The 26,242-nt window shown below is 40.9% G+C and overlaps 1 long non-coding RNA gene across 1 annotated transcript in view; it reads left to right on the top strand.

Moving 5' to 3' along the window:
* Positions 1 to 26,242, top strand: part of LOC137620153 (uncharacterized) — a 36,127-nt gene that overhangs the window by 3,060 nt on the left and 6,825 nt on the right. The window contains exon 2 of the long non-coding RNA XR_011040001.1: positions 25,758 to 25,890. This is a non-coding gene — a long non-coding RNA (uncharacterized lncRNA). The remainder of the gene's footprint in view (positions 1 to 25,757; positions 25,891 to 26,242) is intronic.

The following is a 26,242-nucleotide window of genomic DNA, read 5'->3' as shown; positions in this document are numbered from 1 at the left end:
CATTTACTTTGCAAATTTGGGGATAAACGCTATTGTCCAGTTTTGCTCGAAACAGACACGACGGATGAGCGTGACCGGTTGTGTACTGTGGTAGGATTCGACATTCGTAACTAGGGATATTTGGTTGTATAAAGTTTATTGCTTACGGAATGGGAGAAGTGATATTAAATGATCAAACATTAGGAAAGTGTATATTTCTTCACTTTGTGTCATATTTCGCGTATAGCAAACATCTTCCTAGATATATGTCTACTGTAGGCTCCAGAGCCTTTAAATATTCGGCCCCAAGACTATAATAAACTCCCACGAAACATTCGAATGATTGAAGACATTAAGGCATTCAAGAGGAAACTGACGACTTTCTTATTAAATGCGTCTTTTAACAGTGACGATTTAACAGTAAATGAACAATACGCGATATGACAAGTTAAATACTCTGAACGAATAAGATAAAACGACAGTGGAGGACCTGTAGAGAGTGGGGTTCCCCTACTGTATGGGACCGGAAAAGCAGCCATCAAAGTAAAGTAAAGTATGCTTAGTCAGCCTGCTTAGTGTCTTTTATGTAAAGTGAACAGATATATAAGAGTGATGAATCTTACAGACCACTGTTAAAAATTTTAAAGTCTGGCAACATTTATTCCAGTATTTTTACGGTTTTAAAACCGGTTATATTGACGTAAAAGTGATATTACGGTCACCAACCCGTGAAAGAAGATAATAAGGTATGGTAAAATTACGGTCACCTGTAATTTACTAAAATACGGTTGAGAACAGTATATTTTTCGTCGAATTTTTGTTAAAAAATAACGTTTTTTTCTAAGTGTGTTGATTTGTTCTGATCACATTTATTCCATAGTGGAATATTAATGCAACTATAAATATTAAAGATGAAGAAATTCCATCTAATCAGTGTTTATTTAACCGCATCAAAGCTTTCATTCGACATTCAAACAATGGAGAAACGACCTCAGAAATCATTAACAATTGAAATCTTTGGCAACGCTAACATTTCGTTAATGGTGGTATTTCTGATAATTAATTTGGTTGATGCCTGGATATCGATCTTGGTCTTTGCTTGTCACATTTTTTGGGCAACTAGAATTGTCAATCAAATCTTTTAGCGCACATCCAAGATTTTTTTACTATCATCATCATCATCATCGTCGTCATTACGCCTATTGCCGCGAAGGGCCTCGGTTAGATTTCGCCAGTCGTCCCTATCTTGAACTTTTAATTCAATACTTCTAACCGACGTTAATTCATTCATAGCTTATCACACCAAACAGCCAATCATTGAACCGTTCTTTTATTGACAATATCTTAGGGTTGGCCAAATTGAGATAATGAGCGTGATCGGAGAATCTGATTAATGGTTTGTGTATTTTCACCACATTCGCAGGACTGGCTAGTTTTAAGGCCACAGTTCACCAGGTTGTCACCTATTCTTGCTAATACAATCTAAGCCGATGTTGGGTATACGAAGTTACATTTGAGGGTTTTTGGGGAATTTTAAAAGTAAAATTAAGTTCTCAGAGAGAGACTGTGGTGGTGGGGTTGGCAGGTGTGTGGGCCGAGTCTTCTCTGACGATATGAATTACTCGCACACCATTTGAGATTCTGATATTGCTATATTGTAATGACTATCGACCTATATATCCTGCATTCTCTCTCTCTCTCTCTCTCTCTCTCTCTCTCTCTCTGTTACGAACTCAATGCCTTTGTAATGGAAGTTCCTCTCTCTCTCTCTCTCTCTCTCTCTCTCTCTCTCTTACGAACTCAATGCCTTTGTAATGGAAGTTCCTCTCTCACTCTCTCTCTCTGTGTGTTACGAACTCAATGCCTTTGTAATGGAAGTTCCTCTCTCTCTCTCTCTCTCTCTCTCTCTCTCTCTCTCTCTCTTACGAACTCAATGCCTTTGTAATGGAAGTCTCTCTCTCTCTCTCTCTCTCTCTCTCTCTCTCTCTCTCTCTCCAATAATGCTACGGACTTACGCCTTTTTGGTGGAAGTCTCTCTCTCTCTCTCTCTCTCTCTCTCTCTCTCCAATAATGCTACGGACTTACGCCTTTTTGGTGGAAGTCTCTCTCTCTCTCTCTCTCTCTCTCTCTCTCTCTCTCTCGTGCGCCGAATGGTCTCACAAGCCCCATCGCCGAAATATTTAGCCCAAATTTTAAAATCCAAACTGATTTTGTATCTGTGTATGAAACAGCTATACTAATAACTCATTCATATTGGATTACCTACTGAAAACCACATTTGTTCTAACCACGTAAAGAAACAAATATCCGTTAAAACTTATTGATATTCCAAACAATAACGATAGGTTAATTAAACTTTAGGTTAAATTTATTTTAGAAACTCAACGTTATTTGTTACCTTGTACATGTTACGTAAGGTTTTGATGAGAGTTAGACTTCTAGGAGCCTGGTGTGGACCATAATATGAACGACTGACACAGTTTCATGATCGTAAGATTAATAATATTTTGTCTAATAGGGGTTAAAGAACGTGACTACCCTTAGACATTTGTGTGGTTTACGGTTGCTTTGCTTTGCTTGTGAACGTAGCCGGTCAACGTAAAGCAGTGATAGGCTTGGAGTATTTGCTTAGCAGATTAAATCTCTCTCTCTCTCTCTCTCTCTCTCTCTCTCTCTCTCTCTCAAGCAGTGATAGATTTTTAATATTTGCTTAGCAGATTAAATCTCTCTCTCTCTCTCTCTCTCTCTCTCTCTCTCTCTCTCTCTCTCTCTCTCTCTCATAAGTGAGCAATTGTGGGCGCATATTGACGAGTTAGAGGTATTCCCGGAAAATCAATCGTCCTACAGAGCTAATCATTCTACAGAAACTACTTTGTGCTCAATAATGAATGATATGATAGGTCTTCTTGGTGGGGGAAAGTGTGGAATTTTAATTATGTTAGATCTTAGTGCTGCTTTTGACACTGTTGTGCACGAATACTTACTTGACGACTTGAAGTCTATTGGAGTGACTCAGGAAGCACTGAAATTTTTGCGGTTACTTAGTGAACAGGAAGACTATTGTAGAAGTTTCTGGAAACCGATCCAATGAGAGAATACTTATGAAGGGTGTACCACAGGGTAGTGTCCTGGGCCCTATCTTGTTTAACATATATACTATCGAGCTATCACACATCTTGAAAAAACAAAAAGTGGGTTTTAAACTATATGCAGATGATACTCAGTTTTACCTCTCAATTTCAACAACACAAGATACAGGGAAGAAAATTGATGAGATAATGACTGAAATAAAAACATGGATGCAGAGGAAAAAGCTCAAATTAAATGATGATAAAACAGAATGTATGTTTTTTGGCACAAGGGTGGCTTTGAAGAATTACGAGTTAATTCAAAGAATAAAAATTGGTGATGCTGATGTTGGGATTGTGCCTGTTGTGAAAAATTTGGGTGTACTGATAGACTGTAATTTGTCAATGAAGGACCAAATTGTGAACACAGTGAAAGTGTGTAACTATCACCTGAGAAACATAGCATTTATTAGAAAATATTTAACAGAGGGCAGTACAAAAATTTTAGTGGTGAGTCATGTAATATCAAGGCTTGATTATTGCAATTCTCTGTACTACAAATTGCCCAATACACTACTAAGGAAGCTTCAAAATGTGCAAAACCGGGCGGCTAGACTGATAAAAGGCATTAAATTTCGGGAGAGAATAACTCCTGCACTGATCGATCTACATTGGTTACCTGTTAAGGCTAGGATTGAATTTAAAATTTGCTTGTTGACTCGCAAAGCACTTACAGGTGATAAGCCTAAATATCTTCGTGATTGTTTGATCCCCTACCCTGAAGCTACCAGCGCCACTGTAAGAGTTAGACATGCAGATGACCCACATAGACTATTCGAAATTAGTGTGAATCATGCAATAGGAGGAAGAACGTTCAGTTATGCTGCACCGAGACTCTTTAACGACCTTCCACTCGATGTCAAGAATAGCACAAATGTGGCTGCCTTCAAGAAAAACCTGAAGACTTATCTTTTTAGAAAGTGTTATAATAGTGACCTGAAAACTATTAAGCCTGAATACAAATGCTAGCGAAATAACTTATAACGATACAGAGCAAAATATTAACTGGAAAGGAATTATTTTTTCATACACCAAGGCCCGCCTGAACAGACCTTTAGTGTTTGATGGAGGGCGAGAAATAAACCTCTAAAAGTAAAAGTAAAAGTAGATAATACAACCATGGAAGCAAATAGAAGGAATTACTGAAAACATCATGGAGCTAAAAATATCAGAAAGAGCAAGCCGAGGTAGATTAATAGTGCCAAAAAATATACCAGATAAACTAAGAAAGGCGCACAGGACAATAATCCACTACGCACCAGCATCGATAATGCAGCGACTATTTAATGTGCTGCCAGCTCATCTAAGAAACATATCAGGAGTGAGCGTAGATGTGTTTAAGAATAAGCTCGATAAATACCTAAGATGCATCCCAGACCATCCAACACTGGAAGATGCAAAATACACCGGAAGATGCATTAGCAACTCTCTGGTGGATATACAGGTGCCTCACACTGAGGGACCTGGGGGAACCCAAACAAAAAATAAGGCAATAAGGTAAGGCTCTCTCTCTCTCTCTCTTAGAACTATAGCTAGGAATAATAGCTTTTTATGTTTTAATCTAAACACTCTCTCTCTCTCTCTCTCTCTCTCTCTCTCTCTCTCTCTCTCTCTCTCTCTCTCTCTCGTACATGGTTAACTGGTTAGTGTCAATCAGTTACCGTAATCAATGAACAACTAATGAAATTTTTAGTATTTGCCATTTAACAAGAATAGAGGAACTTACCGTACCTAATGTATTAAACAGATTTTGACATAGGAAAAATCTATTTTTGGGTGAGATAGCCATGTCGTCCCGATGGAAGTTCCTTCGGGCAGCTTCCTACTGTATTAAATTTCTGTGAGTGATATTGCAAAAGAATTACCGTCAGGTATCACAGGGTTCTAACCCCTGGAACGACTATCCTAAGATATCATGTATAATCAGGGACGTATCCATAGATAACCATAGATATCTGCACCCCAAACAGACTTAACCCAGTCTAGGAATCTAAGGAGGAGGATAGGTGAGGAGCCGTTATATATCCTCTCCCTTCATAATACTACTCGTCTCCGATAAACTCATTCCACACAGCAGCACAACTACCGTGAAAAGAGGCATCGGGGAGGTACAACGTAACGGGTGGGCCATTAGGACGACATGGCTATCTCGCCCAAAAATAGATTTTTCCTACGTCAAAATCCGTTTTGTGGGGTCGAGCCATGTCGTCCCGATGCAAGTGTACCAGAGAATTACCTATGCCTCGATAGGAAACCTCAAAGAGAGATGTCCCAATACCGAAATGCAATTACATGATTACTAAGTCAAGGCATAGGTATCACTCTCAACTACATATCCCAGAACAGTTCGAAGGCAGAATTGACAAAAATGCAAAAAGGACCAAAGGACCACCCTCCGCAATTGGAAAATCGCCTAATTCTAGTGTTGGGAACTCTAAAGAGACCGAAACTAAAGGAGGCATAAAAGATGAAGCATATGGAACCAAACCCGCCATGAGATTAAATCCAATTATGTTCAGGAAAGATAATAATGAGAAGGCACACTAAAAGTAATGCCGCTTCAGTAATTATAATTATAATGGTAGAGTGTGAAAGTAAAAAGGCATGTAACAATTTACAGCCTTTTACTCACAATAATCAGTACCAAGGTTAGCAAGCAACCATCTGCCCTACAGATCTTACAAAATTAGTTTATCGTATATAGTGCAGTGCCATGTCATCCCGTAGGCATTGCTTGTTAAAATTGTGTTATTTAGCTTCGTTTGGTCACAATGAGGCCTAAAATATCAGAAAATGGTGGGGTTCTAATTGTTCAATCCCTGGAACCCCCCTTTTTTGACTCCTTATTGCCACCAGTCCCTTGATTTTGAAATCCACAAAGCTTCGCTATTCGTTGATTGATTTGGTGTTTTCTGGCATCCTGCCATCTAAGGTCGTTGACGCCGATATCTTTTATTGTAAATATATAAATATAAGAATACTCAATTAAAACTATAAAAGCAAAAATGTCATTTTAAAAATCAAATTTCTTTCAGAAGACCTGCGCCTGAAATAAAACTAAACATATCCCTATTTATTGATGGATTTCTCACAAAAACAGAGTCGTTTTAAGAGTTTCCGATCATGCTGAGCTCGTTTTTGATGCTGGAAATGCAATCGGATGTCCCTATCATTATCGTCTGTTAAAACTACCCAATTTTGCAAATGCACAGTCACTTACAAATGCCCTGTCGTCTCCGGTCCCCCGCTGTCACCCCCACTATCTTTAGATTCCAGAATTTCGGGTGTAGAAGAGTTTAGTAGTTAGGGAGAGGACATCAGATGGAGGAAGTACTACTTGTTAGAGCTGTAAGGTGTGTGATGGCAGTGGATGCACAAAGGAAATTTATGTATGAACGTAAATTCAATATGATTTTATACGTTCCTAATTCTATTATTATTATTATGGTACTTATAATTATTTGGTATATTTGTTGTGTTATCTGCTATACCATTCTCGCAAACAACTTGCCATAAATGTCGATATTTAGTATGACAACGTATTTTGTACAAATTGAAAAATATCTTAAACGCAAGCTAGGAGTCTCTCTCTCTCTCTCTCTCTCTCTCTCTCTCTCTCTCTCTCTCTCTCTCTCTCTCTCTCTCTCTCTCTCTCTGTAGGTGTTTAGAGCTGTTACGGGAAAGGCGGCATTTGGTTTGAAAGTAATTAAATTTCGATTCATCAGTATCATAACATTTTCAGTAATGATATCTAATTATAAATACGTTGTATTGACCCATTTGTTGTGTTATTCGATATAACATGCTAACTGGAAAGTTATTGCCCAGAATAATGAATGAACTTTGGAATTTGCTAGTAAATTATCTCTAGGGTGAAACACCATACTTATACACAGTTCATGAGTCCAATAACAATTCATTTTCTTAAAATAGAGTATCTACAATTGGTATCTAACAATTTAGCCTATATAAGCAAGTATTTCAGGGAACACGTGATTGTGTGGGTAGTCAATCATCAGAGAGCAATTACAAATCATCATATTACTATATATCCTCGCCTAGTTTACATTACGTAAAGTTAGGGTGATGTATTTATGGCTTCATTTTGTTTTTGTCTCGTTGAGTTTTTTTTTTTTATTTTAAAGTTACGGTTTACAACGAGCTAAGAAATGGTCACTTCAAATGATTTTTCTACTGCATTTTGTAGATTCTAGGAGGACAAGTAACGTAATGCTTAGAATATTTGCATGACTGAATCTTTAAGCATTCTCTGTCATAGTTACTGACTACACTGTTGAATATGTGTTAAATATAAATATATGTTAATAATAATGAGATAAATCGGGTAAAAGCTGGGTTGATTAGGATATCTGCATGTACTTGGTCAAAATGCATTATTGTTTTAATTGCTACCGTGGTTTGGAATCCCGGTGGCCACTGTACTAGATTTATTTGTCAATTTTTGAGGGAAATTACTAAGGGTAATATCATTAAAGTAATGATTACATAAACTTTATTCCTCTTTCAGACACATGCAAAGTAGATACGACTTTGCTTGAAGAGATTGTAAATCTGCGAGGGTTGAATTAAGCAATATAACATATTGAAATAATTATTATTATTATTATTATTGCCAGCCGTGCTACAACCCTAGTTGGAAAAGCAAGATTCTATAAGCCCAAGGGCTCCAACAGGGAAAACTAGCCCAGTGAGGAAAGGAAACAGGGAAATGAATAAATGATATAAGAATTAATGAAAAATTTAAATAAAATATATAAAAAAACATTAAAACAGATAATTCATGTAATATAAATATAAAAAGACGTATGTCAGTCTATTCAACATGAAAATATTTATCAATTAGATAGTTATAAAGGTAATTGAATAATAGGTTTATGGCTACCAGAATATTGTCTGAAAATGTTTAAATGTATAAAATATATCTATAATATAACTAAATAATTTCGAATAATTGACCCTTAAGTTTTAGGTGTGATGGATTTGTATGGAAATGTTACATATATGGACAAAAAGCGTGGAAAATTGCGAGAAAATAGTAGAGACGTTAGGAGAGAAGTGAAATACAGGGATGAAGAGAAAGTAAGTGGAGAACAGCTGAAATCGAATAAAACATAGATGAAAGTAAAAGAAAATTTTTATAATCATGGGGGGAGGGGGGGGGCAGATGTCTCAGTCACGCGTTGAACGGTTTGCCATACTGTTGTCTTTTCTGTCTCTCTTCTGTCTCATTTCTTCCAACCTGCTCTCCGATATCTTTTAAAACACTATGTAGTGGAACGTGTGTTTCCCTCGGCTCTGCATGACCCCTATCCACTGGTGCTAATGTGCTCAATTTGTAAAGGCAGTCCTTGGAAGGGTAGGATGACTAGTCCAGTCTTATTGATTTGCTGAGCTGAGCAAGAACTCTTAATTTCCTGTTTGATTCAGGAATCCCACTAAGTGTTACTATGATTCTTTTCTTATTGTTGACAATAGTCAACAAAATCACTTGGAAGGACAGTCAGGTATGCCAGTGAAGGAGGGAAAGAACTTAATAAAATTTAAGGAAATAAATATGTGCGACTTGTTAAAGGTTATGAGAGAGATGAAGAATACATATTGTGGAAACGACCCTTTCCCAAACAGTTCAATAAGTGAAGCTCCAAACAAACAAGTCGTATATAATATTTACCTGAACATAATTAACCTAAGTATATCACAATCCTGTTTTCCTAGCTGTGAAAAAACTGCGTTGATCAAACCAATTTACAAAGGGAAAGGTGATGTAAACGAGCTAAATTCATATAGGCCCATTTCAAATTTATCCTACATGTCAAAGCTTATTGAAAAAGTCATAAGTGAGCAATTATGGGCGCATATTGACGAGTTAGAGGTATTCCCGGAAAATCAATCGGCTTACAGAGCTAATCATTCTACAGAAACTACTTTGTGCTCAATAATGAATGATATGATAGGTCTTCTTGATGGGGGAAAGTGTGGAATTTTAATTATGTTAGATCTTAGTGCTGCTTTTGACACTGTTGTGCACGAGTACTTACTTGACGACTTGGAGTCTATTGGAGTGACTCATGAAGCACTGAAATTTTTGCGAAGTTACTTAGTGAACAGGAAGACTATTGTAGAAGTTTCTGGAAACCGATCCAATGAGAGAATTCTTATGAAGGGTGTACCACAGGGTAGTGTCCTGGGCCCTATCTTGTTTAACATATATACTATCGAGCTATCACACATCTTGAAAAAACAAAAAGTGGGTTTTAAACTATATGCAGATGATTCTCAGTTTTACCTCTCAATTTCAACAACACAAGATACAGAGAAGAAAATTGATGAGATAATGACTGAAATAAAAACATGGATGCAGAGGAAAAAGCTCAAATTAAACGATGATAAAACAGAATGTATGTTCTTTGGCACAAAGGTGGCTTTGAAGAATTACCAGTTAATTCAAAGTATAAAAATTGGTGATGCTGATTGTGCCTGTTGTGAAAAATTTGGGTATACTGATAGACTGTAATTTGTCAATGAAGGACCAAATTGTGAACACAGTAAAAGTGTGTAACTATCACCTGAGAAACATAGCATTTATAAGAAAATATTTAACAGAGGGCAGTACAAAAATTTTAGTGATGAGTGTAATATCAAGGCTTGATTATTGCAATTCTCTGTACTACAAATTGCCCAATACACTACTAAGAAAGCTTCAAAATGTGCAAAACCGGGCGGCAAGACTGATAAAAGGCATTAAATTTCGGGAGAGAATAACTCCTGCACTGATCGATCTACATTGGTTACCTGTTAAGGCTAGAATTGAATTTAAAATTTGCTTGTTGACTCACAAAGCACTTACAAGTGATAAGCCTAAATATCTTCGTGATTGCCTGGTCCCCTACTCTGAAGCTACCAGCGCCGCTGTAAGAGTTAAACATGCAGATGACCCACATAGACTATTCGAAATTAGTGTGAATCATGCAATAGGAGGAAGAACGTTCAGTTATGCGGCACCGAGACTCTTTAACGACCTTCCACTCGATGTCAAGAATAGCAATAATGTGGCAGCTTTCAAGGAAAACCTGAAGACTTATCTTTTTAGAAAGTGTTATAATAGTGACCTGAAAACTATTAAGCCTGAATACAAATGCTAGCGAAATAACTGATAACGATACAGAGCAAAATATTAACTGGAAAGGAATTATTTTTTCACACACCAAGGCCCGCCTGAACAGACCTTTAGTGTTTGATGGAGGGCGAGAAATAAACCCGTAAAAGTAAAAGTAAGTATTAAGTTGGTGCTACTACAGCGCGAGGTCTACCACACTATAGCGTGAGATCTACCTCCCGTAGGTACTATAGCGTGAGAGCTACCGCTGAATTATTCGTCCCTCATAGATAAAACTCATTTCATACATTTGTTTAAGCAATAAACACTTAATTTAAACATATCTTAGAAATGACTTAAATAGATAATTGGATTTCTAATTACATTTAAAAAAGGAATAAAGGTAAAAATAAACATGTTATCATATATTTCCATACATTTATTCTAGCGATACACTCTTCGTACATCAAACATGTTATCATATATTTCCATACATTTATTCTAGCGATACACTTCGTACATCAAACAGGTTATATATTTCCATACATTTATTCTAGCGATATACTTCGTACATCAAACAGGTTATCATATATTTCCATACATTTATTCTAGCGTTACACAATTCATACATCTTCTAAGAATGACACACATAGATCATTGGAATTTTTTCTCATCAACTTCCAGCAAAAATTATCAAGATGAGACTGGAACAGCTAACGACCAACACCTCGCATTAATCTCTTCAGAATCATTGTTTTAGCGTCCAACCACGATCGTTCAATTGCCTGTGTGTGTGCTCCTGTTGCTGGTGGTTCGCTGTAGAATGCTGATCAATCTCTTAGGCCGAGGGAAAAACTGACTTAGGAGAGGTGGTGGTAGTGTATTACAGCCAACTCTTCATGTTGTAACGGGTCTTTCCCTTGGTTGGCCTGTAGGTAACCTGCATAGAAAAATAAGGTGGGTTATCCCATTAAAGGAAATTTGAAAGGTTTTTAGTGGTAGAGAAAGTTGTGGACAGGGTAAGGAGGATGATGGTGGTAGTAGTAGAAGGCCACCATTTCACGGATAGTAGTAGTTTGAAAGTTGGGGGTGTAAGGCCTTTGAATGGTAGGGGAAATGAGGTAGGTGGGGTTATCCAACCTTTACTCCCTAGGGTCCCTGCGGAAAGATTTTAGTAGTAGGTTAAGTTTAGAAAATACAGAGGATGATATGAATAGGGCCTTACAGTGAGGGGATGAGATGGTATGATGTGAATTTTGAGGTCTTTACCTTGGTGGAGGTAGTCTTGAAAGCAATTGTGTGTGTCTATGCTTTCGACAATTGCCTTTGCCAGTGTGGCCGCAGCTTGTCCGGCCTGTGGTGTGTTGGTGTATAATTGTAGATCACCTCTCAGCTGTGCTGTTTCTCTGCATTCTAGTAAATAGGGCAAGAAGGCATGTTGTGGTGTGACATCACAGTGATCACATGGTCTCTGATTGTTGTCTATGATTTCCCAGTTTGCCTTGTATCCCAGTCCGAGCCTGTGTATACATACAGCCGGTTTCCTTGGGGTATATCTGTCTATGGGTGGTGGTTCTAGCTTCGTGGCCCAATTGTGCCATGTGGCAGAGGGAGAGCCATTCTCTATCCATTTGTGTAGATCCTTGATTAGTTTGTCCTTGAGCTGTGTTTTTATTTTATTTTTTATTTGTTGTAGTGCCAGCTGTATGTGCACCTGTACATTTTGGATGTGTCAGGTGCTCTTGGCTAGCTCATCAGCCTTTTCATTTCCTGGTATCCCGATGTGACTGGGGATCCAGTTTAGTGTTACTAGTCTATCTCTTTCATTGTGCTGATATAGGAGTGATTTGATATCAGCTATCAGGGCTTTGTTTTCTTTATTTTTGTCCTGTTGCAGGGCTAGCATTGAGGATCGTGAATTAGTATGTATGACTACTGGTCCTTCCTCATTTTCAGTAGAGTATTTTAGTGTTTGTTGTATTGCAACAAGCTCTGTCTGCAGGGTGGAGACATTGTTTGATATTCTCCAGCATGCTGTGAATTTGTAGGAGTGAACTGCAGATCCTTCTGTTTGGGTTCCAGGGTCTACTGTACTATCTGTATACTGTGCTCCTATTGTCTCAGCAGAGTATATTGCTGCTTGTGCTGCGTTTCTAAGTTCCTCTATTGTGCAGTCTTCTTTTGCCCTTGGGAGCTTGGTGTAGCTGAATTTTGCTACTTGATTTTTCCATGGTGGGATGTGTTTTATACCCTGTGCTATGTCTGGGTTTAGCTGTAGGAGTGTATCGGTTAGACCCAGGCCCTTTATGTTATTGCTATGGTCTTGCCATAAGAACTTGAGGTTTGAACTTCTGGATGTTTTAACAGTTCCTCTCTTACTCTCTCTTTGGTAATTGAGTCTCTGTTTGAGAGGAACATTTTTGAAATCGTGCCTGCATTTCTGAGTGCAATTCTATCCCCAAGGGATGGTAGTCCAGTCTCCATCCTTAGGTTGCACAGTCTTGTCCATATTGGAGCGCCTAACATGAACCTCAGGGCATTGTTTTGAATTACCTCTACTGCGGCTTTTTGTGTGTCCGTTAGACTTGTAAGTGTTGTTGCATCATATTCCACTAGTGCTCTGGAACAGGCTAGATAGTATTTATTTTGTACATGCTCATTTGCTCCATCGTTGGGTTTGGACATATATCTCATGGCTGCCAGTCTGGCATCTGCTCTTTGCTTGAGATATTTGACTTCTTCCCTGAAGGTAAGTTGTTTGTCTATTATTATTCCCAGGTATGTGTAATTGTCCACCCATTCTAGGGGCTCCGTTCCTATTGTGAGTGGTTGCAAAGGGTTTGGGGCTTTAATTAACATAGCCTTTGTTTTGCCAATGTTTATTTTTAGTCCAAGCTCATTGGATTTGTGGCTGATGGCATTGAGTGCTCTTTGCATTTTGATCGTCCTGACTGATCCTCGAGCTATTACACATACATCATCTGCATAGATAAATATGTCTATTCCTTCAGGAAGTTGGACTGAGGCTATATTTTCCATGAGGATGTTGAATAGGAGGGGGCTAAAAATCCCTCCTTGTGGTGTGCCATTTTCCAATTCGTGATAGGTGGAAATCACTCCTTGGAATTTGACTCTAGCTTGCCTTCCTAGCGCACAGTTATTAGTCCATGCTAGTAGGTGACCTTTGACTCCTTTTTTGGCCAAGGATTGCAGCATTGCTGCCGGGCTTTCCAGCTCGAAGGCCTTTTCAAAGTCTATGAAGACTATTGTTGCCTTATTTTGATTAATGCAGCTTAAAACATCAGTGATACATTCAGAAGTACCAATTCCCTCCTGATATGCATATAGCTGCTTGTGTAGGGGGCCAATTTTATATTTCATCCTGTTTAGGACCATTTTTCCCCTTTTTTTTCCATACAGTATACTAAAGCTATTGGTCTGGGATTTCCTGGATCCTTTGGCTTTGGGATTGGTTGCGTGTTTTGTTGCCTCCAGGCTTGAGGCCTTGTATGCTCAAGGTGTGCTTTGTTTAATAACCTCAGGAATGCGGTTTTCCCCTGCTGGACTCATGTGCTTGATCATTGTGTAGGTGATCTTGTCTGCTCCTGGCGCAGTATCTTTTCCTGTCTTGTGTACTGCTCTTAGTTCCTCGACTGTGTATGGAGAGTGTGTCATCCTGCTGATGGCAGGCTGTGTTGATCTCTTCCCACCTGGCTGGCGCCAGTTGCTCTTGTAGCATTCTGGTTTCAGGGGAGAGATTAGCTGACAGTGTTCTGTTTGCAAAGGTTGTTGCAATCCATTCTGCCTCCTCTAGTGGGTGTATGGCAATTTTAGTCTTTTTTTTTTTTCCGGCTACACTGTGTAGCCATTTCCATAGATCTGTTAGAGTTGTGTACCCTAACAGGCTTGAACACCATTCCATCCATTTTTCAATTCTTATTTCATGGATTCTTAGTTGTGTTTCAGTTTTGACTGTTTGCAGTAGTTCTCTGTTTTCTACTGTGGACCTCCTTCTGTATATTTTTGTGACTGTTTAGTCTGGTTTTCAACCTCCTGACTTCTGGGCAGTAGTACCAGGAGTCCCTGTATGTGTGGTTACCTCCTACTGTTTTTAGGGGCATAGCTCTGTTGGCTGCATTGTGGAAAGCATCAACTAGGTCTTTTTCTAGCTGATCTATGTCATCTGGAGGATTGTAGCTTGCTGCCCATTCCTCTATGGCTATTCGAAAGCAGACCCAGTCTGCTAGGTCCTGATTCCATCTTGGTGGAGGTGGTGGAATTGGAGGTAGCTGTTGCATCTCCAATTCTGTTACTGTGGCAAAGTGGTCACTAATCAGGGTTGAGTGTACTTGCCACTTGGTTAAGTGTCTTATTGCTGTTGTAGCAAAGGTCAGATCAAGTCTGCCTCCTCTCAAGTGTGTAGGTTGCCCTGTGTTTAGGAGGGTGACTCCTTCAAATTCCTCCAGGGCAACGGCTGTGTGTTCCCCTGAGGGATTTGTCATTGATGGGGGATGATAATATAGGGTGATGTGCATTAAAATCCCCACAAATAATTGTTGGTGTTCTTTCTGCATGAGCAAAGAGTTGTGTCAGCTGTAGCTCTCCTGTGTCCTCCCTGTTTATTTTCCTGTATATATTGTATATGTCGATTTTTTTTTTTTTATTCAGTAATGTTATTGTTACTGATAGTGCCTCTACATTGATACCACAAGGAATTGGGTTGTGTAACCTTGTTGTTGGTATGCTTGTTTTGACTAGTGTAGCTAGGCCTTTGTCTGTGCCTATCTGTGGTGTGGTGTAGGCGTTGTAGCCTGTTATTTTGAGTTTCCTTCCTGCTGTTAAAAGTGTTTCTTGTAGGAGGACTACATCTATATCCTCAGTTTTGCATACTGCAATCAGGGAGGACATTTTTTATCTTACTCCGACTGAGTTCCGATTAAGAACTCTTACTCCTGGATGTTTGTTGAAGAGTATTGTCTTGGGTCCCTAGGGGCAAAGGCAATTGCCTTGGCCTCAGAGGATGAGGTGGATGGGGTGTGAGTGGATGAAGGGATGGTGATGGTGGATGGGATGATGGGAGTGGGATCTGGTGTAGCGGATGTGGAAGGTATAGGTGATTGAGGTGATGGAATGGTAGGTGTGGTGGTTGAAGTATGAGAGGTGATCTCCTGGATAGCATGAGAGCGGGGTTAGGAGGACTTTGGTCTGGAGACAAAGTCCATCAGGACTTGCTCAATGCTAGCTGCTATAGCTTCAGCATTGATTTTACCAGTCACGGCCTGTGTGGCTAGAACCGTTAGTTTTTCTCTTAAGAACATGGTCTTAATGAAAACTGTTCTGGGCAATGGTTTTGGTCCCTGAGTTGCAGGCTTTGGATCTCTGGATGAGGATCTGGTTCTAGAGCTTTTCCTTAGCCCTTCCTGAGTGTAGAACCTTCTCCTAGGGTGGGGTTTGGGGGGCAGTTCTTCCTCTTGATTGCTAGCTTTTTTCCTTGGGGAGGGCAGCAATTACTCTTGCTACCCTTTCAGGACATCCCCAGGCAATTGCTGTGTCCCCCTTTTTGCAGTTTGGGCATTTAGCTGTTGTTGGTATGCCTGCAGCTTTCTTGTCGATGCACTCCTGTGTAGGGTGCCTTTGGCTGCATACCGCACAAGTTGGTACCTTTGCCTGGCATTGGTCCTTATGATGCCCAAATTTCTGGCATTTATAGCATCTAAGAGGATCAGGGTAGTATTTCTTGACCTAGAAGCTTCCGAAGATGCCCAGGCCCACTTTCTTTGGGTGAGGCCCTTTAAAGGTGACAAGGATGGCCTTTGTTAGAAAGCCAGCCTTATTTTTCATCCTTTCTGCCGCAGTAATGTTGGGCAGTCTTAACAGATGGCTCTCCATCATGTCAGTTGGGTAGCCTACCACAACTGTTTTCTTAATTTTCTCTTCCTCCTTTAGCTCTTGTAGCCTGATGTCGGAAGGTGCTTCTGAGAGTGATCAGAGCTCTTGCATCCCTGGTGGAGATGGTCCACTGGCCCTGTCTGTTTGGTTTGGCAACCATTTGTATGTTTCTGTGCTTTTGCTCAAAGGCTGCAATAGCCTTGAAAGCCTCTGAGGAGATTCCAGCCAGGACTCTGAAAAAATAAGTCTTATTTTCCCGAGCTGGCTGGTGGTTGTTTCTAACAGTGGTGTTGTTTTCCTGAGCAGCAGGCCTGGTGTCCATGTTGGGTTTGTTCCGCCTGGCTTGCTTCTTCCGTCTGTTTACTTCGGTCCAGTTTTGGTTTTCATGTTCATCGGAGTCCGTATCCCTTTGGATCCTTTTCCTGTTCTGGGGGTCGGTCAAGCAGAGGGTCAGGTCAGGGTGCTGTTCCACTTTTCCAGAAGCCATGGCTTCTAGTTCAATTTCCAGTAGGTCATCGACTGGTCTCCAGGAAAAGTCCTTGGTCGGTTGGAAGGTAAGGAGTAGGTTGAAGATAGTGTGCCTGGTGGGGTTGTCCAACCCTTTAAGCCCTAGGGCCCCAGACAAAGTTATAGTTAGAGGTAGAAAAACTGAACACAGAATCTGAAATGGAATTGTTAATGAGGGGAATCCCTAACTATCCTATTGATAGAGTAGTCCTGGAACTAACTGTTTAACTAGTTACAACCTGTACAAATAGCAGTTAGGGAGCCTTCTTACTGCATTCCATCACTAAGACGGCCCAGCAGGTAGGGAGGTTTTAGGGAATAAAAAACACAGTACACTCCTAACTTTTTATTGGAACTAAGTCCTAACACCTATCTTGAAATTCTGGCTTATTTACGCCAGTCAGCAAGGATCTATTCCTATTTCCTAGTGCCTAAAACCCTGGCTTACAGGCGCCAAGCCTATCAGTCCTATTCCACTTGCCACAGACGGCGAAAGTGGGAAGTTTTGACCCTTGGGCCCTGCTTCAACCGAAGTTTTAAGACCACAACGGTACCGGATTTTCCACAGGAGGATCTGTTAGTAAGGGAAGGTTATGTAGATAGAGGCAAAGCCTAACTTGTCAAAGACAATCACTTATAGAGTGGGGGCTAATACCAGCCAATTTAGGGGCAAGGCCCTTTGCAGTACAGCTGAAAGTAGCAGCAAAAATTGGCGAGAAATCGACGAAAATCGGCGGCAAATTCGGCGGAAATCGGCGGCGGCGGCGGCCTCTCCAAGGCAGCTGAGAATATCAGCTAAGTGAAGAGGCAGCAACCAGCAGTAGCAGCAGGCAGAAGGTCCTCTCTCAATGGGAGCTGATTGAGAACTGATTTAGGAGATGATGATGTTGAAGATTGCCTGGCCCTTTTGGCCAGACACGGGCTCTTGCAATCTTGCAGCACATAGGTGTTTTGGTAGGATTTTTTTTGGATAGGTAATTGGGGTAGGGGGTATTCTGCAACTTTTAATTTTAGGGTATTGGGATAGGTTTTGGGTTGAGGATGGTAACAGGCAATGTTAAAGCCTGTTTAGAGAGTGAAGAAGGTGACAGTGGGAAGGGGATATCCTTCCCAGGAGCCCACTGGCTCCAGTCTTTAGTTAGAGAAAAAGTTACAGTAATAAGTCCCGATAAGTAGGAGGGCTTGGGAAGGAGTTTGAGGAGTTTAGTTGGAGATATTGGTATAGGTGAAGTAAAAAACTTCATAGTGGTTTAAGCTTAAGTTATTAGGCAAAGGTATAGTGTGAGATTTCAGTTATGCAAGAGAGAGCTGAAAAGGAAGAGAATAGTAGCTGCTTGAGTGGTAGGAAAAGGGTGGAATAAAACATTCCTGTACCTGTAAAACTAGAACAAAAATGAAAATAAAGATGTACTCGTAATTGTAATTATTGAGACAATATGGGTATTAATGGTTAGAGGGGATGCCTGAACTGAAAAGAGAGATTGCAAGTGGAAGATGTATTAAAAACCAGAAAAACCACCAATGGCTCTGTTCTCTCCCCCCCCCCCCCCCCCCCCGCCATCGTTGAGAGGAAGGACAGGAGCACAAAACTGTCTCCTTATAAGGAGTACAAGTTATTGCCCTCAACAGAGAAATTGAAAGGGTTATTTAGATGGCAAACAGGTGCTGCTGTTACGTTATCTAGGTGGAGGATAGCTGAGGAGAAAGGCTGAGAGGGCATCAACATTTGCAATTATATGTCTGACAATTGCTGTTGCAGTTGCAGGATTATTGGTGTTGAGATCCTGTCGAAGTAGGCTTGTTTCTTGACAGTGCTGTAGGTAGTGCTGTAGCGGTTCTTCTGTGTCTTGATTACAGTAATTGCACGGTCTTATTGGTCTGTGCTGTGTTGCTGGGTCTCCATCGTTGTCTAGGATGATTTTCCAGCTGCATAGATATCCCAGTCGCAGTCTACAGATGATGACAGCATCCTGGCGTGGTGTTTTCCTTGCAATTGGGTGTGGTAGTATGTTTGTAGCTTCAATATACCACTTTGCAGATCTTGATCCATTTAAGAAGGCTCGCCTTACTTGGCTAGTCTTTTGGATGTTGCAGTAGGCTGCCATATGATTCTTGATGGTTTTAAGTGAGGGTTGCACAGTAATGCTTATGGTCTGGCACATTAAGGCTGATTTAGCTAGGTGATCGTCCACATCATTGCCAGCAATGCCAGTGTGACTTGGAATCCAATTCAAAGTCACTTGCCTGTTGTTGCTTTGGTGATCTAAGGCTAGGAATTGGATTGCTGTTATCAGATGAACATTCTCTGTCGGTTCCTTGTTGCTGAGGGCCAGGATGGCTCCTCTGGAATCTGTATGGATTGTTGTGTTTCCATACTGTAGGTTAGTTGAGTGTTCTAGGGCTTTTGCAATAGCTACTAGCTCAGTTTGTAATGTGGAGGCATGGTTAGAAAGCCTCCAATTTTCTCTATCCTGATGGGGGGAGAACTGCAGCTGCAGGGACTGCGCGGTCTACTGATCCATCAGTATAGTAGATGTTAGGTGCATGTGTGTTGCTGATTGCATTCTTTGCAGCTTCAGTGAGTTGCTCTGGTGTGCTGAGGGCTTTGCTAGCTGCTGGTAGGATGGTAAAGTTGTATTTGATGGGGTCCTGAGCCCAAGGGGCAGGAGTGCTATAGCCCTCGTAGTTTGGTTGTCCCTTGGTTTTGTGGGCCTCATTTTGCATTTGCATCCTTCTGAGTGTGTCTAATAGTTTCTTTGCATGAGAATTGGGTGGGTCGATCTCTTCTGCTAGAGGTAGAAGTGTTTTCAGTTTGTTGTTGAGTGGGCTTGTCTTGTCTGCAATGATTGACTTGAATATAATACTGCTATTCCTAATGTCAATTCTGCTCTAAGTAAGCAGAGTCTTGTCCACATTGGAGAGCCACAGATGAGTCTCATGGCATTATTTGGCACAACTTCCAATGATTCTTTTTGGGTGTCGGTTATTGTGGTGAGAGTAGGTGCTTCATAATCAATGTGGGATCGAATTGATCGTAGATAAAACAGTCTAAGGGGGTTGTTTGATACTCCTTGTTTGAGGGAGGTCATTCGTCTCATGGCTGATACACGAATCTTTGTCTTCTCTCTGAGGTATGTTACTTCATTAGCAGGTGATGGGTTTTACTAATGATTACTCCAAGGTACATAAATTGATTTACCCATTCAATGGCTTCACCTCTCAGAGTAAAGTTCTGAGGGTTTTGCAGATGTTTTATAGCCATGGCTTTTGTTTTGTTGGTATTGATCTTTAGGCCAAGATCATTGCATTTGGTCTGGATCATGTCCAATGCCTTTTGGGTGGCATTTCTTGCATGTTGTTTGTTTGGACATATGATACATATGTCGTCTGCATATATGAAGATTTCCAGTGGCTAGGTTTTCCATTAGTAGATTGAAGAGGTAGGGGCTTAGAATGCCTCCTTGTGGTGTTCCGTTTTCTAGGGGGATGAAATCGGTTGTTTTTCCTTGGAAGGTGACTCTGGCTTCTCGATTTGATGTGTAATTTCGATTCCAGGCCAGTAGATGTCCTTTTACTCTTTTTTTCTACAAGTGTAAAGAGAATGGCTGGTGAGCTGGCTAGCTCAAAGGCTTTTTCTAGGTCAAGGAATATGACAAAGGCTTTTTTGTCATTAATTGTTGTAAGGACATCCGTGATACATTCTTGAGTGGCTATGCCGCACCTGTAGGCATATAGGCGGTGATGTAATTGACCTATTTTCCACTGCAGTCTGTTGAGAACCATTCTCTCAGCTACTTTCTCGGGGCAGCTAATCAAAGCTATAGGTCGGTAGGTGTCTGGTTCCTTAGGTTTTGGGATGGGTTTAGTGTCCTGTTGGTTCCATGTAATTGGGCGTAAGTCTATCTGTGTGTGTTTTGTGCAAGTATACCAACTTCGCGTGGCTTCCCATATTCCTCAGCATACTGTATGTGATGAGGTCGACTCCAGGGGCAGTGTCTTTTCTGCCCCTTGCAAGGGCCGTGTTTAGTTCCTCCATGGGGCTGTCTGTATCATTTACCATGTTGCAGGCGGCTTCAATGATGTTATTCCTGATTGGGAGCAGTGTTCTCTGCCTGTTTATTGTCTGCAGAGGTAGGTTGGTGCTTTTAGCTCTGTCAGCAAAGTTGTTGGCTTCAGCTAATGGGTCTGGGTGTGTGACTCTGGGTGTATTATACTTCCCAGAGACTTTGTTGAACCAGCCCCATATTTTGGCTAGGGATGTGCTGAAGTTGACTTCATGGCACCTTGAGTACCATTTATCCGTTTTGACTTCGTGATACTTGCACAAAGTGTTTGATGATCTCCACAAGTCAATCATGGAGCTCATCAGTTCTGTGTCTTCTGAGAAGTTTTTTGGTCCTATTTATTCTGGCATTCATTTCTTTGATGCGGCTGTTATAGTACCAGGCGTCGGCATGTTTCCTGTCAGAGTGTTTTTCTGAGGCATGGAAACACTTGCGGCTGCATCTAGTTGTTTGTTGAAATCGAGTGATGAGGTGGAGATATCATTGTGAGAGTTTTTTTATGTATTCCAGAGCCATTCTGTGATAGTTGTTTCAAATTTTTCCCAGTTGGCAAAGTCTGGGTTCCACCTTTTGGGGGGTGGAGGAGGAGGGGGGTATTGCTCCATTTCGAGTTTGATTTCTATGGTAATGTGATCGCTCGTTAATACAGGATGTAGCTGCCATCTAGCACCTCTTTGTATGGCCCTAGAGAGGAAGGTGAGGTCTAGGCGTCCTCCTTTTAGATGGGTGGCTTCTGTAACATTGTTGAGGAGTGTTACATCCGGATATTCTTGCAGTAAGGCATGCAAGTGTCTGCCTGTTTGATTTGCTGCTGATACTGAGTTCAGGAGTGGGTGATGGGGGTTGAAATCACCTGCAATTATTGTGTAATCCTCGGAGGCGGTGGCGAAAAGCGCCTCAGGATTGATGCTTTTAGCTGGGGATTTGTAGATGTTATGTACTGTGAGAGTTGTAGCAAGCAGGGATATCTGAATACTCAGAGTTTCTGTCCCACAGTCAATGCTCGGTGCTATTTTGGAGGGAATGCTGCTTTTAACAAGAGTTGTTAGTCCTCTTGTTGTTGGTGAAAGATACGTAAAGTATACTTTGTATCCTGAAAACGCAAATGGTGTGTTTTCATTTAGCAGTGTTTCTTGCAGTACAGTATGCCAGGGTTTTGCACTGAAGTTTGGGATTGCAGGAATGCAAACTTGTTTCATAGGCCGCACACGTTCCATTGGAGCACTTTCACCTGGGTGTTTTGGTGGTTGTGAGTGGTTGTGTTAGGATCGTTTGTGGGAGGGTCTATGAAGGGAATTGAGCGTTGAGTTCAAGGGCGGCGTTTTCAAAAATGAAGTCGTCAAGAGACTTCTGAGTGAACTTTACTTTACGGGATTGCAGAAAACTGCGAAGTATATTACTAATGGCTGCTAGAATAGCATCCATGGGGCAAGCAGAGAGGTTGTATATATTACTGTCAACATTTAAGGATGGTTTGGCAGGGCGTGAGCGCTTGGTTGGCTTCTGACAGTGGGACTAGGTAGACTTGGGAATTCTCTTAAGGAGTGAGAGGAATTGGGTGTGTGGGTTGCAGGAGCGGATATGGATGAGGAAGGTTTTTTGGGCTGTGGGACTGTGGGAGGAGAGGTGAATCTTAGAGGTGAAGGAGTGCGGGATGGGGATCTTCTTGACTTTGGAGGAGGTTTGGGAGGACGTTGAGGTTTAGGTGCTGGAGGAAGGCTTGGAGGAGAAGGAAGTTCAGGAATGGCATGTCTGGAGGGATTAGGATTTTGTTGGGAGGTGCGGTTGATTGGTGGAGGGGTGTGGTTGATTGGTGGAGGGGTGTGGTTGATTGGAGGTTGCTGTGTTCGACGTTTCTGACGTGGATGAAGATTGTAGTGACGATCTGCTCCATGACAGTCTGCAATCCGCTGAAGCCGAAAGGGACATCTGTCATGCCAAGCATGATGAGATCCTCTGCAATTCGGGCAATGGGCGGTGGTGTGGTATCCAGCTTTGTGCCTGGCAATGCAATAGGCGGTAGGGTGCTGTTTGCTGCTACACACTCCACAGATCTCCGGACCAGTGCAGCAGTCCTTGTGGTGGCCAAACTTCTGGCAGCGGAAGCATCTGAGATGTTCCTTAAAATACTCTCGGTGCAGAAGGTGCCCCAGAGGCCGAAAGAGAGCTGAGGGGGCCGAGGTCCCTTGAAGACTGCCTCCAGCTTGTGCGATCTCCTTCCGGCCTTTCCCTCACATCTCTTAGCAGTGAGGATGAAGGGGTGTTGGAGCACGGGTTCGAGTGGGAGGTCGAGATCATAAATAATGATAATGGTGGTTGGCCTGTCGGTGTAGTCAAGCTTGCGCACGTTCTCCTGCTGCTCTAGGAAGGTCTTGGTAGGTAGATCCTGTGCAGAGATGACCAGCTGTCCCCTGCGATTAGGACGTATGGTCGTGTTGAGGTGCGGGTTACTAGCCTCCATGGCAGCAACAGCAGCATAGGAGGTCGTGTTAGGTCCTGGAGTCAGTCTAAACTTGGCAGGATTAGAGGTGTTGTCCTGGGATTGGAGTGCAGGTGTCCTGGTGGTCTTCTTCGTCGTCTTCTACTTCATCTGGGGTTGCTGGGCGTTCCAAGGTATCTTGTTGGAGGTCTCTAGAGGTCCCTGTAACAGGTTCTGGTTTGGTAACAGGTGTCTTAGGGAGGTTCTTGTGGCTCCTTAAGGTGAGACCCCCTAGGCTTTTTCATCCTTCCCTTCTCCACTCTAGTTCGAGTGGAGGAGGTAGGGATGGGGGAAGAACCCCTGGCTGCCATTGCACACACACGATGGTGGCCTTCAGCTGTCTATAGGTGCTTGGTTTCAGGTGTTTGTCTCAATAACACAAGAAAAATAAAGTGTTAGCAAGTTCAATTTTTCGAAATCGCGAAAAACTGGAAAACACTATGGGCACCAAACCGAAGATTTCAATTACTCGCTGGTTAAAGATGATCCTTTCACTAGCTTGTTAGTGATAAGGATGATTTAGGAGATCCATTTGCTTCCTTTTATATGGGCAGGTCACGTGGACAGGTCACGTTTTTGTTGGATTTGGGCAGTTCAACTGTTCCATGGTTAGGTGCGGGGCTCTGGGACGCTGGTCACACGGTACACCTCACCCTCCACCTTGGTAGGCGACATATGGCGGTAGACCTCACACTATAGTTGCACCATTAAGTTTAAATCTTCAGTGAGATTTTAACCCTACTGTATAAGATTGAACATGAAGTGTAAATGCATATCAGTGTTATCTTGCCTGTTCATCGATTATTCTAGAGTTTTAATTATTGCAATTGCTTGCATGGTAAAGAAAGGCATTGCTTGATAGGATTTAGGGAGTACTGCTGCATATATAACAGGGTCTTTGAACTCATTTATATCAGTTTGATGTGCTGCTTATGAAGTCATGTGTTGTCTTTAGATGTGTTCAGGTATGCAAAGGGTTTCTGTGATCAGTTCTGATAGGGAGATGTGGTGTTTTAGAACAGAGCATCATTGAATAAATTGGTTAGGTTTGCAAGTAGAGACGTTGCAAGATCAGATTAAGTATACTGTAGTCTCTATTCTTGATATGCTGTTAGTTCCAACAGTCTGGCCTTCTCAATTGCAATTATTGTCAATACTACCAAATATTTATTCCAGCTATGACCATATTGTGGAAGGATTTTCCTAATTAGACAGTTGAATCTTTTGGTACTTCAGATGTTCAAACTTGCCGCGAATGTTTTTATGTTGAACAGGCTGACACAAGTCTCTTTTTATACTTAATATATGCCAGATCTTATCTTAAGATCTTATAATAAATATTCATTATTTTTCATTAGTTTATTTCCATATTTTCTCTCCTCACTGGGCTATCTTCCCTATCGGAGCCTTTGGGCTTATAACATGGCTTATAGTATCCTGCTTTTCCAACTAGAGCTGTATCTTAGTAATAATAATAACAATACTCTATAATTCAATGTTTTATGTCAAAGGAAACATGATAGTCTGCGTAAATGACTTGTTTCTAATGGTGAAGTGTTGTATATATCTGGTGAGCTATAAACTCTGGTATTCAGGGTGAGACACCCTATCAGTTTTTCCTTCTTAGGTTGTAACGTATCTAATCAGAATACCAGATTAGCAACGAGACCAATAACAGGCAGCAGTGTGTCATGGCTGTGGAAACTGGCTATGTTAGAGACCCTCTCAAGGTCGATTGTTTCTTGTAGCGTCTGCAACCTCACCATCCTTGTGAGCTATAGAGGAGGGTTTGGAGAAACCTATAGGTTCAACTTCTGAGTCATCAGTAACCACTGCCTGGCTAGGTCCTTTCTGATCCTAGCTTGGGTGGATAGTTGGCTTGTGTGTTGATCTTATGTAAATATTGTCTTAATCGAGTATTTCAGAATAAATCAAAACTACCTTTCCATTGGATTTTTATTAAACATTGTATTATTAATATTATTACCAATAATAAATCTGTGGGGTTTTGAGGGTATTATCAGCATTATCTACAATTCTTTACTTCTAAGAAATTTAATTACGCTATTATTAAACTTCTCAAATATTCCCATTTAACTAGAATAGCTAGTATTAAAAATGATTATGGTACTTATGAAATGAAAAGAAGTTTTAGACTTACCTGTCTCTCTCTCTCTCTCTCTCTCTCTCTCTCTCTCTCTCTCTCTCTCTCTCTCTCTCTCTCTCTCTCTCTCTCTCTCACATATATATATATATATATATATATATATATATATATATATATATATATATATATATATATATATATATATATATACACATATATATATATATATATATATATATATATATATATATATATATATATATATATATATATATATATATATACATATTACGTAAGGTAGAGCGTTTCCCTGCAAATATGAATGTTTATATATCTAATAATAATAATAATAATAATAATAATAATAATAATAATAATAATGATGATGATGATGATGTGTCCAAACACAAACGTGATTATTGGCTATTGCCTTGAAATTGACTTATGCTTGAAAATAAAAGACTGCTAATCTGTTCTCCTTTTTCAGATCTCATGGGGTGAGATGGCCAACCAGCTGTTAAGTGGAAGGGCACTTCAACTATATCTCTGCTCCGACCTCCCTCCTTCCATTGTGCTGTCCAACTTCTCTTAGATGTCCCTTTGTTTACCCCCTGTTGCAAGTATGTTGATTGGCCTCCTAGAACCCTGGCTAGTAGTAATAGTAATAGTGAAGATTTAGCTTTGGAGAAAGAGGGGATTTTTAAACATATCAGATAATTAATATATTGTTGCTCTCTCTCTCTCTCTCTCTCTCTCTCTCTCTCTCTCTCTCTCTCTCTCTCTCTCTCTCTCTCTCTCTCTCTCTCTCTCTCACCATACTTACCATACTTAAGAGCTTTGGGCTTTGCCCCTGAACCAGGCTGTGAGCAAATCATGAGTGAAGCTACTCACATGTCTGGTAACTGCCTGGACCTCGTATACACCAACTCCCCTGGCGTTATGACAAGCAAGGTTGGTTTCCCAGTTGGGACA

Source organism: Palaemon carinicauda, chromosome 26 (genome assembly GCF_036898095.1).
Source record: "Palaemon carinicauda isolate YSFRI2023 chromosome 26, ASM3689809v2, whole genome shotgun sequence".
Taxonomy (NCBI): Eukaryota; Metazoa; Arthropoda; class Malacostraca; order Decapoda; family Palaemonidae; genus Palaemon; species Palaemon carinicauda.
The sequence above is the reverse complement of the archived record's forward strand: the minus strand, read 5'-3'. Positions and strand labels throughout refer to the sequence as shown.